The following is a 15,532-nucleotide window of genomic DNA, read 5'->3' as shown; positions in this document are numbered from 1 at the left end:
CTACATCGAAAACTTGCATGAGAAACCCAGAAGATGGTACACCATGCGATCGGGAAAGGTTTCTAAAACGCACCTCATTTCTCATCTCCTTGGGCTCGGGTTCGCCATTCCAGCCGCTTTACCAGCAATCTCCCTACTTGAAGGATCAGCACCTTTAACCTCCGTTCCGAAAAGGTTGCAATTTGTCCTGAGGATGAACGGGAAGAGGGGGAACCAATGAAAACCTAGCTCTAGGTGTTGGGACAGGCACAGGTCACTCTATTTTCCCATCAGGAAGAAGAAATAACCACAGGCTCAGCCTGCCCCCCGGAACCAGAATAGGGCCTGAAGCAATCCTGCGCTTTTGCGGCCAGCTCCCACTAAAGCGAGTTGAAAACTGGAGCTCAGGGGCACTGCAATTCACAAACCTGCAGAGTTATAAATGGTAACTCTCGTCCACAAATATATTGAGGGAAGGCAACGAAGAGGATTTGAAAGCAAGGCAGAATTGCAGGAAACAGATTTCAGGAGGTAGATTCGAATCGCCTTGAAAGCACATGAAAAGCGGCAAAACGTCGACAATGGTGCCCTTGGCCAAAAAGGGCGTATGCGTTTTTTCCTGAATATATTCAGGAAAAAACGCATACGCCCTTTTTGGCCAACCAAGCAAGCTGGAAAGGCAAATCAGCGCTACAAAGAAGGCTTGCTTCCGGTCCGTCAAAAGGGCCATGCTGAAAAAAGTGTAAAAACCAGAAATGCAGGACAGGCCATGGAGAAATGGGAGCCTTGCTACGCTGATGGGCGGGTTGTAAATGGCCAACAGCCACTCAGGAGAAGTGTACGGTGTGTCCTGAAACATCTAAAAAAACACAGCTAGAGAGCATAGGGCACTTCCGCTCATGGGCGTATAAATTGGGAAAACTAAAAATCAGCAAGACACAGGCACCCCAAGGTTTAGGGCTGCTCTGTTGACAAGAAGCTCCACTTCATTACACCTTAAATATCCCAGGAAAGAGAAAAACGGATAAAGAAGTTGTGGTCGTTATGTACAATGAATATCACTCAGCCATGAAATCAATGTCATGAGGCTAGTAGCAGCATGATGAGTGAATTTAGGTACGACGATTCTAAGTGAAATAAGTCACACAGAAAAAGACACTTATCATAAGATATCACTTATAGAGGGAATGTAAAAACCGCTACACTTGAACTGAATTACAAAACAGAACAGAGTCACACGTTTAGAAAACACACTATGGCTGCTTAACGGGAAAGGTGAGGTGGGGTGATGCATAAAACAAGGGTTTCAAATTAGCTCAGATACCGTTCCATAAACCCAATATGTAATAGACAAGACCTACTCCTTGCTCAGTGAACTGGACTCAACACCCCCTATTCACCGCACAAGAATATATCTGACTAGTAAGAAACTTAAAACCTATGTATTGATATCTCTCTGTAAGTGAGTCAAGTGAGTGTAAAGCGGCATAAACACAGCAGTGAAAAGCAGCTAAACCCCATTATAAAAATCAATTACTTTTAAAAACCCGTGAAACAAAGACAGTGAAAGAGAGAGAAATACTTACAAAATTCGTTCAGGGGCTGTGATGCAACCTGGATTGACCATACCTAGACCCACAGCTGGGTGAGACATAAGGGTGGACACTATTGGGGCTGAGAGGTTTGGTGAGGTTGGGTGAGCAAACGCAGACCCTTTCAAGTAATACTGCGTGGTACCCATCCCATGGGTCCCAAATCTCCAGGTTCAAGGGCACCTTCCTACATCGAAAACTTGCATGAGAAACCCAGAAGATGGTACACCATGCGATCGGGAAAGGTTTCTAAAACGCACCTCATTTCTCATCTCTTGGGCTCGGGTTCGCCATTCCAGCCGCTTTACCAGCAATCTCCCTACTTGAAGGATCAGCACCTTTAACCTCCGTTCCGAAAAGGTTGCAATTTGTCCTGAGGATGAACGGGAAGAGGGGGAACCAATGAAAACCTAGCTCTAGGTGTTGGGACAGGCACAGGTCACTCTATTTTCCCATCAGGAAGAAGAAATAACCACAGGCTCAGCCTGCCCCCCGGAACCAGAATAGGGCCTGAAGCAATCCTGCGCTTTTGCGGCCAGCTCCCACTAAAGCGAGTTGAACACTGGAGCTCAGGGGCACTGCAATTCACAAACCTGCAGAGTTATAAATGGTAACTCTCGTCCACAAATATATTGAGGGAAGGCAACGAAGAGGATTTGAAAGCAAGGCAGAATTGCAGGAAACAGATTTCAGGAGGTAGATTCGAATCGCCTTGAAAGCACATGAAAAGCGGCAAAACGTCGACAATGGTGCCCTTGGCCAAAAAGGGCGTATGCGTTTTTTCCTGAATATATTCAGGAAAAAATGCATACGCCCTTTTTGGCCAACCAAGCAAGCTGGAAAGGCAAATCAGCGCTACAAAGAAGGCTCGCTTCCGGTCCGTCAAAAGGGCCATGCTGAAAAAAGTGTAAAAACCAGAAATGCAGGACAGGCCATGGAGAAATGGGAGCCTTGCTACGCTGATGGGCGGGTTGTAAATGGCCAACAGCCACTCTGGAGAAGTGTACGGTGTGTCCTGAAACATCTAAAAAAACACAGCTAGAGAGCATAGGGCACTTCCGCTCATGGGCGTATAAATTGGGAAAACTAAAAATCAGCAAGACACAGGCACCCCAAGGTTTAGGGCTGCTCTGTTGACAAGAACCTCCACTTCATTACACCTTAAATATCCCAGGAAAGAGAAAAACGGATAAAGAAGTTGTGGTCCTTATGTACAATGGAATATCCCTCAGCCATGAAATCAATGTCATGAGGCTAGTAGCAGCATGATGAGTGGATTTAGGTACGACGATTCTAAGTGAAATAAGTCACACAGAAAAAGACACTTATCATAAGATATCACTTATAGAGAGAATGTAAAAACCGCTACACTTGAACTGAATTACAAAACAGAACTGAGTCACACGTTTAGAAAACACACTATGGCTGCTTTACGGGAAAGGTGAGGTGGGGTGATGCATAAAACAAGGGTTTCAAATTAGCTCAGATACCGTTCCATAAACCCAATATGTAATAGACAAGACATACTCCTTGCTCAGTGAACTGGACTCAACACCCCCTATTCACCGCACAAGAATATATCTGACTAGTAAGAAACTTAAAAACTATGTATTGATATCTCTCTGTAAGTGAGTCAAGTGGGTGTAAAGCGGCATAAACACAGCAGTGAAAAGCAGCTAAACCCCACTATAAGCATCAATTACTTTTAAAAACCCGTGAAACAAAGACAGTGAAAGAGAGAGAAATGCTTACAAAATTCGTTCAGGGGCTGTGATGCAACCTGGATTGACCATACGTAGACCCACAGCTGAGTGAGACATAAGGGTGGACACTCTTGGGGCTGAGAGTTTTGGTGAAGTTGGGTGAGCAAACGCAGACCCTTTCAAGTAATACTGCGTGGTACCCATCCCATGGGTCCCAAATCTCCAGGTTCAAGGGCACCTTCCTACATCGAAAACTTGCATGAGAAACCCAGAAGATGGTACACCATGCAATCGGGAAAGGTTTCTAAAACGCACCTCATTTCTCATCTCCTTGTGCTCGGGTTCGCCATTCCAGCTGCTTTACCAGCAATCTCCCTACTTGAAGGATCAGCACCTTTAACCTCCGGTTCCGAAAAGGTTGCAATTTGTCCTGAGGATGAACGGGAAGACGGGGAACCAATGAGAGACTAGCTCTAGGTGTTGGGACAGGCACAGGTCACTCTATTTTCCCATCAGGAAGAAGAAATAACCACAGGCTCAGCCTGCCGCCCGGAACCAGAATAGGGCCTGAAGCAATCCTGCGCTTTTGCGGCCAGCTCCCACTAAAGCGAGTTGAAAACTGGAGCTCAGGGGCACTGCAATTCACAAACCTGCAGAGTTATAAATGGTAACTCTCGTCCACAAATATATTGAGGGAAGGCAACGAAGAGGATTTGAAAGCAAGGCAGAATTGCAGGAAACAGATTTCAGGAGGTAGATTCGAATCGCCTTGAAAGCACATGAAAAGCGGCAAAACGTCGACAATGATGCCCTTGGCCAAAAAGGGCGTATGCGTTTTTTCCTGAATATATTCAGGAAAAAACGCATACGCCCTTTTTGGCCAACCAAGCAAGCTGGAAAGGCAAATCAGCGCTACAAAGAAGGCTCGCTTCCCGTCGGTCAAAAGGGCCATGCTGAAAAAAGTGTAAAAACCAGAAATGCAGGACAGGCCATGGAGAAATGGGAGCCTTGCTACGCTGATGGGCGGGTTGTAAATGGCCAACAGCCACTCTGGAGAAGTGTACGGTGTGTCCTGAAACATCTAAAAAACACAGCTTAGAGAGCATAGGGCACTTCCGCTCATGGGCGTATAAATTGGGAAAACTAAAAATCAGCAAGACACAGGCACCCCAAGGTTTAGGGCTGCTCTGTTGACAAGAAGCTCCACTTCATTACACCTTAAATATCCCAGGAAAGAGAAAAACGGATAAAGAAGTTGTGGTCCTTATGTACAATGGAATATCACTCAGCCATGAAATCAATGTCATGAGGCTAGTAGCAGCATGATGAGTGGATTTAGTACGACGATTCTAAGTGAAATAAGTCACACAGAAAAAGACACTTATCATAAGATATCACTTATAGAGGGAATGTAAAAACCGCTACACTTGAACTGAATTACAAAACAGAACAGAGTCACACGTTTAGAAAACACACTATGGCTGCTTAACGGGAAAGGTGAGGTGGGGTGATGCATAAAACAAGGGTTTCAAATTAGCTCAGATACCGTTCCATAAACCCAATATGTAATAGACAAGACCTACTCCTTGCTCAGTGAACTGGACTCAACACCCCCTATTCATCGCACAAGAATATATCTGACTAGTAAGAATCTTAAAACCTATGTATTGATATCACTCTGGAAGTGAGTCAAGTGGGTGTAAAGCGGCATAAACACAGCAGTGAAAAGCAGCTAAACCCCATTATAAACATCAATTACTTTTAAAAACCCGTGAAACAAAGACAGTGAAAGAGAGAGAAATGCTTACAAAATTCGTTCAGGGGCTGAGATGCAACCTGGATTGACCATACCTAGACCCACAGCTGAGTGAGACATAAGGGTGGACACTCGTGGGGCTGAGAGTTTTGGTGAGGTTGGGTGAGCAAACGCAGACCCTTTCAAGTAATACTGCGTGGTACCCATCCCATGGGTCCCAAATCTCCAGGTTCAAGGGCACCTTCCTACATCGAAAACTTGCATGAGAAACCCAGAAGATGGTACACCATGCGATCGGGAAAGGTTTCTAAAACGCACCTCGTTTCTCATGTCCTTGTGCTTGGGTTCGCCATTCCAGCCGCTTTACCAGCAATCTCCCTACTTGAAGGATCAGCACCTTTAACCTCCGGTTCCAAAAAGGTTGCAATTTGTCCTGAGGATGAACGGGAAGAGGGGGAACCAATGAGAGACTAGCTCTAGGTGTTGGGACAGGCACAGGTCACTCTATTTTCCCATCAGGAAGAAGAAATAACCACAGGCTCAGCCTGCCCCCCGGAACCAGAATAGGGCCTGAAGCAATCCTGCGCCTTTGCGGCCAGCTCCCACTAAAGCGAGTTGAAAAATGGAGCTCAGGGGCACTGCAATTCACAAACCTGCAGAGTTATAAATGGTAACTCTCGTCCACAAATATATTGAGGGAAGGCAACGAAGAGGATTTGAAAGCAAGGCAGAATTGCAGGAAACAGATTTCAGGAGGTAGATTCGAATTGCCTTGAAAGCACATGAAAAGCGGCAAAACGTTGACAATGATGCCCTTGGCCAAAAAGGGCGTATGCGTTTTTTCCTGAATATATTCAGGAAAAAACGCATACGCCCTTTTTGGCCAACCAAGCAAGCTGGAAAGGCAAATCAGCGCTACAAAGAAGGCTCGCTTCCCGTCGGTCAAAAGGGCCATGCTGAAAAAAGTGTAAAAACCAGAAATGCAGGACAGGCCATGGAGAAATGGGAGCCTTGCTACTCTGATGGGCGGGTTGTAAATGGCCAACAGCCACTCTGGAGAAGTGTACGGTGTGTTCTGAAACATCTAAAAAACACAGCTTAGAGAGCATAGGGCACTTCCGCTCATGGACGTATAAATTGGGAAAACTAAAAATCAGCAAGACACAGGCACCCCAAGGTTTAGGGCTGCTCTGTTGACAAGAAGCTCCACTTCATTACACCTTAAATATCCCAGGAAAGAGAAAAACGGATAAAGAAGTTGTGGTCCTTATGTACAATGAATATCACTCAGCCATGAAATCAATGTCATGAGGCTAGTAGCAGCATGATGAGTGAATTTAGGTACGACGATTCTAAGTGAAATAAGTCACACAGAAAAAGACACTTATCATAAGATATCACTTATAGAGGGAATGTAAAAACCGCTACACTTGAACTGAATTACAAAACAGAACAGAGTCACACGTTTAGAAAACACACTATGGCTGCTTAACGGGAAAGGTGAGGTGGGGTGATGCATAAAACAAGGGTTTCAAATTAGCTCAGATACCGTTCCATAAACCCAATATGTAATAGACAAGACCTACTCCTTGCTCAGTGAACTGGACTCAACACCCCCTATTCATCGCACAAGAATATATCTGACTAGTAAGAATCTTAAAACCTATGTATTGATATCACTCTGGAAGTGAGTCAAGTGGTTGTAAAGCGGCATAAACACAGCAGTGAAAAGCAGCTAAACCCCATTATAAAAATCAATTACTTTTAAAAACCCGTGAAACAAAGACAGTGAAAGAGAGAGAAATGCTTACAAAATTCGTTCAGGGGCTGTGATGCAACCTGGATTGACCATACCTAGACCCACAGCTGAGTGAGACATAAGGGTGGACACTCTTGGGGTGAGAGGTTTGGTGAGGTTGGGTGAGCAAACGCAGACCCTTTCAAGTAATACTGCGTGGTACCCATCCCATGGGTCCCAAATCTCCAGGTTCAAGGGCACCTTCCTACATCGAAAACTTGCATGAGAAACCCAGAAGATGGTACACCATGTGATCGGGAAAGGTTTCTAAAACGCACCTCGTTTCTCATGTCCTTGTGCTTGGGTTCGCCATTCCAGCCGCTTTACCAGCAATCTCCCTACTTGAAGGATCAGCACCTTTAACCTCCGGTTCCAAAAAGGTTGCAATTTGTCCTGAGGATGAACGGGAAGAGGGGGAACAAATGAGAGACTAGCTCTAGGTGTTGGGACAGGCACAGGTCACTCTATTTTCCCATCAGGAAGAAGAAATAACCACAGGCTCAGCCTGCCCCCCGGAACCAGAATAGCGCCTGAAGCAATCCTGCGCTTTTGCGGCCAGCTCCCACTAAAGCGAGTTGACAAATGGAGCTCAGGGTCACTGCAATTCACAAACCTGCAGAGTTATAAATGGTAACTCCCGTCCACAAATATATTGAGGGAAGGCAACGAAGAGGATTTGAAAGCAAGGCAGAATTGCAGGAAACAGATTTCAGGAGGTAGATTCGAAGCGCCTTGAAAGCACATGAAAAGTGGCAAAACGTCGACAATGATGCCCTTGGCCAAAAAGGGCGTATGCGTTTTTTCCTGAATATATTCAGGAAAAAACGCATACGCCCTTTTTGGCCAACCAAGCAAGCTGGAAAGGCAAATCAGCGCTACAAAGAAGGCTCGCTTCCCGTCGGTCAAAAGGGCCATGCTGAAAAAAGTGTAAAAACCAGAAATGCAGGACAGGCCATGGAGAAATGGGAGCCTTGCTACGCTGATGGGCGGGTTGTAAATGGCCAACAGACACTCTGGAGAAGTGTACGGTGTGTCCTGAAACATCTAAAAAACACAGCTTAGAGAGCATAGGGCACTTCCGCTCATGGGCGTATAAATTTGGAAAATTAAAAATCAGCAAGACACAGGCACCCCAAGGTTTAGGGCTGCTCTGTTGACAAGAAACTCCACTTCATTACACTTTAAATATCCCAGGAAAGAGAAAAACGGATAAAGAAGTTGTGGTCCTTATGTACAATGGAATATCCCTCAGCCATGAAATCAATGTCATGAGGCTAGTAGCAGCATGATGAGTGGATTTAGGTACGACGATTCTAAGTGAAATAAGTCACACAGAAAAAGACACTTATCATAAGATATCACTTATAGAGGGAATGTAAAAACCGCTACACTTGAACTGAATTACAAAACAGAACAGAGTCACACGTTTGGAAAACACACTATGGCTGCTTAACGGGAAAGGTGAGGTGGGGTGATGCATAAAACAAGGGTTTCAAATTAGCTCAGATACCGTTCCATAAACCCAATATGTAATAGACAAGACCTACTCCTTGCTCAGTGAACTGGACTCAACACCCCCTATTCACCGCACAAGAATATATCTGACTAGTAAGAAACTTAAAACCTATGTATTGATATCTCTCTGGAAGTGAGTCAAGTGGGTGTAAAGCGGCATAAACACAGCAGTGAAAAGCAGCTAAACCCCATTATAAAAATCAATTACTTTTAAAAACCCGTGAAACAAAGACAGTGAAAGAGAGAGAAATGCTTACAAAATTCGTTCAGGGGCTGTGATGCAACCTGGATTGACCATACCTAGACCCACAGCTGGGTGAGACATAAGGGTGGACACTCCTGGGGCTGAGAGGTTTGGTGAGGTTGGGTGAGCAAACGCAGACCCTTTCAAGTAATACTGCGTGGTACCCATCCCATGGGTCCCAAATTTCCAGGTTCAAGGGCACCTTCCTACATCGAAAACTTGCATGAGAAACCCAGAAGATGGTACACCATGCGATCGGGAAAGGTTTCTAAAACGCACCTCATTTCTCATCTCCTTGTGCTCGGGTTCGCCATTCCAGCCGCTTTACCAGCAATCTCCCTACTTGAAGGATCAGCACCTTTAACCTCCGGTTCCGAAAAGGTTGCAATTTGTCCTGAGGATGAACGGGAAGAGGGGGAACCAATGAGAGACTAGCTCTAGGTGTTGGGACAGGCACAGGTCACTCTATTTTCCCATCAGGAAGAAGAAATAACCACAGGCTCAGCCTGCTCCCCGGAACCAGAATAGGGCCTGAAGCAATCCTGCACTTTTGCGGCCAGCTCCCACAAAAGCGAGTTGAAAACTGGAGCTCAGGGGCACTGCAATTCACAAACCTGCAGAGTTATAAATGGTAACTCTCGTCCACAAATATATTGAGGGAAGGCAACGAAGAGGATTTGAAAGCAAGGCAGAATTGCAGGAAACAGATTTCAGGAGGTAGATACGAATCGCCTTGAAAGCACATGAAAAGCGGCAAAATGTCGACAATGATGCCCTTGGCCAAAAAGGGCGTATGCGTTTTTTCCTGAATATATTCAGGAAAAAACGCATACGCCCTTTTTGGCCAACCAAGCAAGCTGGGAAGGCAAATCAGCGCTACAAAGAAGGCTCGCTTCCCGTCGGTCAAAAGGGCCATGCTGAAAAAAGTGTAAAAACCAGAAATGCAGGACAGGCCATGGAGAAATGGGAGCCTTGCTACGCTGATGGGCGGGTTGTAAATGGCCAACAGCCACTCTGGAGAAGTGTACGGTGTGTCCTGAAACATCTAAAAAACACAGCTTAGAGAGCATAGGGCACTTCCGCTCATGGGCGTATAAATTGGGAAAACTAAAAATCAGCAAGACACAGGCACCCCAAGGTTTAGGGCTGCTCTGTTGACAAGAACCTCCACTTCATTACACCTTAAATATCCCAGGAAAGAGAAAAACGGATAAAGAAGTTGTGGTCCTTATGTACAATGGAATATCACTCAGCCATGAAATCAATGTCATGAGGCTAGTAGCAGCATGATGAGTGGATTTAGGTACGATGATTCTAAGTGAAATAAGTCACACAGAAAAAGACACTTATCATAAGATATCACTTATAGAGGGAATGTAAAAACCGCTACACTTGAACTGAATTACAAAACAGAACAGAGTCACACGTTTAGAAAACACACTATGGCTGCTTAACGGGAAAGGTGAGGTGGGGTGATGCATTAAACAAGGGTTTCAAATTAGCTCAGATACCGTTCCATAAACCCAATATGTAATAGACAAGACCTACTCCTTGCTCAGTGAACTGGACTCAACACCCCCTATTCACCGCACAACAATATATCTGACTAGTAAGAAACTTAAAAGCTATGTACTGATATCTCTCTGTAAGTGAGTCAAGTGGGTGTAAAGCGGCATAAACACAGCAGTGAAAAGCAGCTAAACCCCAGTATAAAAATCAATTACTTTTAAAAACCCGTGAAACAAAGACAGTGAAAGAGAGAGAAATACTTACAAAATTCGTTCAGGGGCTGTGATGCAACCTGGAGTGACCATACCTAGACCCACAGCTGGGTGAGACATAAGGGTGGACACGCGTGGGGCTGAGAGGTTTGGTGAGGTTGGGTGAGCAAACGCAGACCCTTTCAAGTAATACTGCGTGGTACCCATCCCATGGGTCCCAAATCTCCAGGTTCAAGGGCACCTTCCTACATCGAAAACTTGCATGAGAAACCCAGAAGATGGTACACCATGCGATCGGGAAAGGTTTCTAAAACGCACCTCGTTTCTCATGTCCTTGTGCTTGGGTTCGCCATTCCAGCCGCTTTACCAGCAATCTCCCTACTTGAAGGATCAGCACCTTTAACCTCCGGTTCCAAAAAGGTTTCAATTTGTCCTGAGGATGAACGGGAAGAGGGGGAACCAATGAGAGACTAGCTCTAGGTGTTGGGACAGGCACAGGTCACTCTATTTTCCCATCAGGAAGAAGAAATAACCACAGGCTCAGCCTGCCGCCCGGAACCAGAATAGGGCCTGAAGCAATCCTGCGCCTTTGCGGCCAGCTCCCTCTAAAGCGAGTTGAAAACTGGAGCTCAGGGGCACTGCAATTCACAAACCTGCAGAGTTATAAATGGTAACTCTCGTCCACAAATATATTGAGGGAAGGCAACGAAGAGGATTTGAAAGCAAGGCAGAATTGCAGGAAACAGATTTCAGGAGGTAGATTCGAATCGCCTTGAAAGCACATGAAAAGCGGCAAAACGTCGACAATGATGCCCTTGGCCAAAAAGGGCGTATGCGTTTTTTCCTGAATATATTCAGGAAAAAACGCATACGCCCTTTTTGGCCAACCAAGCAAGCTGGAAAGGCAAATCAGCGCTACAAAGAAGGCTCGCTTCCCGTCGGTCAAAAGGGCCATGCTGAAAAAAGTGTAAAAACCAGAAATGCAGGACAGGCCATGGAGAAATGGGAGCCTTGCTACTCTGATGGGCGGGTTGTAAATGGCCAACAGCCACTCTGGAGAAGTGTACGGTGTGTTCTGAAACATCTAAAAAACACAGCTTACAGAGCATAGGGCACTTCCGCTCATGGACGTATAAATTGGGAAAACTAAAAATCAGCAAGACACAGGCACCCCAAGGTTTAGGGCTGCTCTGTTGACAAGAAGCTCCACTTCATTACACCTTAAATATCCCAGGAAAGAGAAAAACGGATAAAGAAGTTGTGGTCGTTATGTACAATGAATATCACTCAGCCATGAAATCAATGTCATGAGGCTAGTAGCAGCATGATGAGTGAATTTAGGTACGACGATTCTAAGTGAAATAAGTCACACAGAAAAAGACACTTATCATAAGATATCACTTATAGAGGGAATGTAAAAACCGCTACACTTGAACTGAATTACAAAACAGAACAGAGTCACACGTTTAGAAAACACACTATGGCTGCTTAACGGGAAAGGTGAGGTGGGGTGATGCATAAAACAAGGGTTTCAAATTAGCTCAGATACCGTTCCATAAACCCAATATGTAATAGACAAGACCTACTCCTTGCTCAGTGAACTGGACTCAACACCCCCTATTCACCGCACAAGAATATATCTGACTAGTAAGAAACTTAAAACGTATGTACTGATATCTCTCTGTAAGTGAGTCAAGTGGGTGTAAAGCGGCATAAACACAGCAGTGAAAAGCAGCTAAACCCCATTATAAAAATCAATTACTTTTAAAAACCCGTGAAACAAAGACAGTGAAAGAGAGAGAAATACTTACAAAATTCGTTCAGGGGCTGTGATGCAACCTGGATTGACCATACCTAGATCCACAGCTGGGTGAGACATAAGGGTGGACACTCTTGGGGCTGAGAGGTTTGGTGAGGTTGGGTGAGCAAACGCAGACCCTTTCAAGTAATACTGCATGGTACCCATCCCATGGGTCCCAAAACTCCAGGTTCAAGGGAACCTTCCTACATCGAAAACTTGCATGAGAAACCCAGAAGATGGTACACCATGCGATCGGGAAAGGTTTCTAAAACGCACCTCATTTCTCATCTCCTTGGGCTCGGGTTCGCCATTCCAGCCGCTTTACCAGCAATCTCCCTACTTGAAGGATCAGCACCTTTAACCTCCGGTTCCGAAAAGGTTGCAATTTGTCCTGAGGATGAACGGGAAGAGGGGGAACCAATGAGAGACTAGCTCTAGGTGTTGGGACAGGCACAGGTCACTCTATTTTCCCATCAGGAAGAAGAAATAACCACAGGCTCAGCCTGCTCCCTGGAACCAGAATAGGGCCTGAAGCAATCCTGCGCTTTTGCGGCCAGCTCCCACAAAAGCGAGTTGACAAATGGAGCTCAGGGTCACTGCAATTCACAAACCTGCAGAGTTATAAATGGTAACTCTCGTCCACAAATATATTGAGGGAAGGCAACGAAGAGGATTTGAAAGCAAGGCAGAATTGCAGGAAACAGATTTCAGGAGGTAGATTCGAATCGCCTTGAAAGCACATGAAAAGCGGCAAAACGTCGACAATGGTGCCCTTGGCCAAAAAGGGCGTATGCGTTTTTTCCTGAATATATTCAGGAAAAAACGCATACGCCCTTTTTGGCCAACCAAGCAAGCTGGAAAGGCAAATCAGCGCTACAAAGAAGGCTCGCTTCCCGTCGGTCAAAAGGGCCATGCTGAAAAAAGTGTAAAAACCAGAAATGCAGGACAGGCCATGGAGAAATGGGAGCCTTGCTACGCTGATGGGCGGGTTGTAAATGGCCAACAGACACTCTGGAGAAGTGTACGGTGTGTCCTGAAACATCTAAAAAACACAGCTTAGAGAGCATAGGGCACTTCCGCTCATGGGCGTATAAATTGGGAAAACTAAAAATCAGCAAGACACAGGCACCCCAAGGTTTAGGGCTGCTCTGTTGACAAGAACCTCCACTTCATTACACCTTAAATATCCCAGGAAAGAGAAAAACGGATAAAGAAGTTGTGGTCCTTATGTACAATGGAATATCACTCAGCCATGAAATCAATGTCATGAGGCTAGTAGCAGCATGATGAGTGGATTTAGGTACGACGATTCTAAGTGAAATAAGTCACACAGAAAAAGACACTTATCATAAGATGTCACTTATAGAGGGAATGTAAAAACCGCTACACTTGAACTGAATTACAAAACAGAACAGAGTCACACGTTTAGAAAACACACTATGGCTGCTTAACGGGAAAGGTGAGGTGGGGTGATGCATAAAACAAGGGTTTCAAATTAGCTCAGATACCGTTCCATAAACCCAATATGTAATAGACAAGACCTACTCCTTGCTCAGTGAACTGGACTCAACACCCCCTATTCACCGCACAAGAATATATCTGACTAGTAAGAAACTTAAAACCTATGTACTGATACCTCTCTGTAAGTGAGTCAAGTGGGTGTAAAGCGGCATAAACACAGCAGTGAAAAGCAGCTAAACCCCATTATAAAACTCAATTACTTTTAAAAACCCGTGAAACAAAGACAGTGAAAGAGAGAGAAATGCTTACAAAATTCGTTCAGGGGCTGTGATGCAACCTGGATTGACCATACCTAGACCCACAGCTGGGTGAGACATAAGGGTGGACACTCTTGGGGCTGAGAGTTCTGGTGAGGTTGGGTGAGCAAACGCAGACCCTTTCAAGTAATACTGCGTGGTACCCATCCCATGGGTCCCAAATCTCCAGGTTCAAGGGCACCTTCCTACATCGAAAACTTGCATGAGAAACCCAGAAGATGGTACACCATGCGATCGGGAAAGGTTTCTAAAACGCACCTCGTTTCTCATGTCCTTGTGCTTGGGTTCGCCATTCCAGCCGCTTTACCAGCAATCTCCCTACTTGAAGGATCAGCACCTTTAACCTCCGGTTCCAAAAAGGTTGCAATTTGTCCTGAGGATGAACGGGAAGAGGGGGAACCAATGAGAGACTAGCTCTAGGTGTTGGGACAGGCACAGGTCACTCTATTTTCCCATCAGGAAGAAGAAATAACCACAGGCTCAGCCTGCCCCCCGGAACCAGAATAGTGCCTGAAGCAATCCTGCGCTTTTGCGGCCAGCTCCCACTAAAGCGAGTTGACAAATGGAGCTCAGGGTCACTGCAATTCACAAACCTGCAGAGTTATAAATGGTAACTCTAATCCACAAATATATTGAGGGAAGGCAACGAAGAGGATTTGAAAGCAAGGCAGAATTGCAGGAAACAGATTTCAGCAGGTAGATTCGAATCGCCTTGAAAGCACATGAAAAGCGGCAAAACGTCGACAATGGTGCCCTTGGCCAAAAAGGGCGTATGCGTTTTTTCCTGAATATATTCAGGAAAAAACGCATACGCCCTTTTTGGCCAACCAAGCAAGCTGGAAAGGCAAATCAGCGCTACAAAGAAGGCTCGCTTCCCGTCGGTCAAAAGGGCCATGCTGAAAAAAGTGTAAAAACCAGAAATGCAGGACAGGCCATGGAGAAATGGGAGCCTTGCTACGCTGATGGGCGGGTTGTAAATGGCCAACAGCCACTCTGGAGAAGTGTACGGTGTGTCCTGAAACATCTAAAAAACACAGCTTAGAGAGCATAGGGCACTTCCGCTCATGGGCGTATAAATTGGGAAAACTAAAAATCAGCAAGACACAGGCACCCCAAGGTTTAGGGCTGCTCTGTTGACAAGAAGCTCCACTTCATTACACTTTAAATATCCCAGGAAAGAGAAAAACGGATAAAGAAGTTGTGGTCCTTATGTAAAATGGAATATCACTCAGCCATGAAATCAATGTCATGAGGCTAGTAGCAGCATGATGAGTGGATTTAGGTACGACGATTCTAAGTGAAATAAGTCACACAGAAAAAGACACTTATCATAAGATATCACTTATAGAGGGAATGTAAAAACCGCTACACTTGAACTGAATTACAAAACAGAACAGAGTCACACGTTTAGAAAACACACTATGGCTGCTTAACGGGAAAGGTGAGGTGGGGTGATGCATAAAACAAGGGTTTCAAATTAGCTCAGATACCGTTCCATAAACCCAATATGTAATAGACAAGACCTACTCCTTGCTCAGTGAACTGGACTCAACACCCCCTATTCACCGCACAAGAATATATCTGACTAGTAAGAAACTTAAAACCTATGTATTGATATCTCTCTGTAAGTGAGTCAAGTGGGTGT

This window comes from Balaenoptera borealis (assembly GCF_965194805.1).
Source record: "Balaenoptera borealis genome assembly, chromosome: 5".
Classification (NCBI taxonomy): domain Eukaryota; kingdom Metazoa; phylum Chordata; class Mammalia; order Artiodactyla; family Balaenopteridae; genus Balaenoptera; species Balaenoptera borealis.
Note: the sequence above shows the minus strand (reverse complement) of the source record.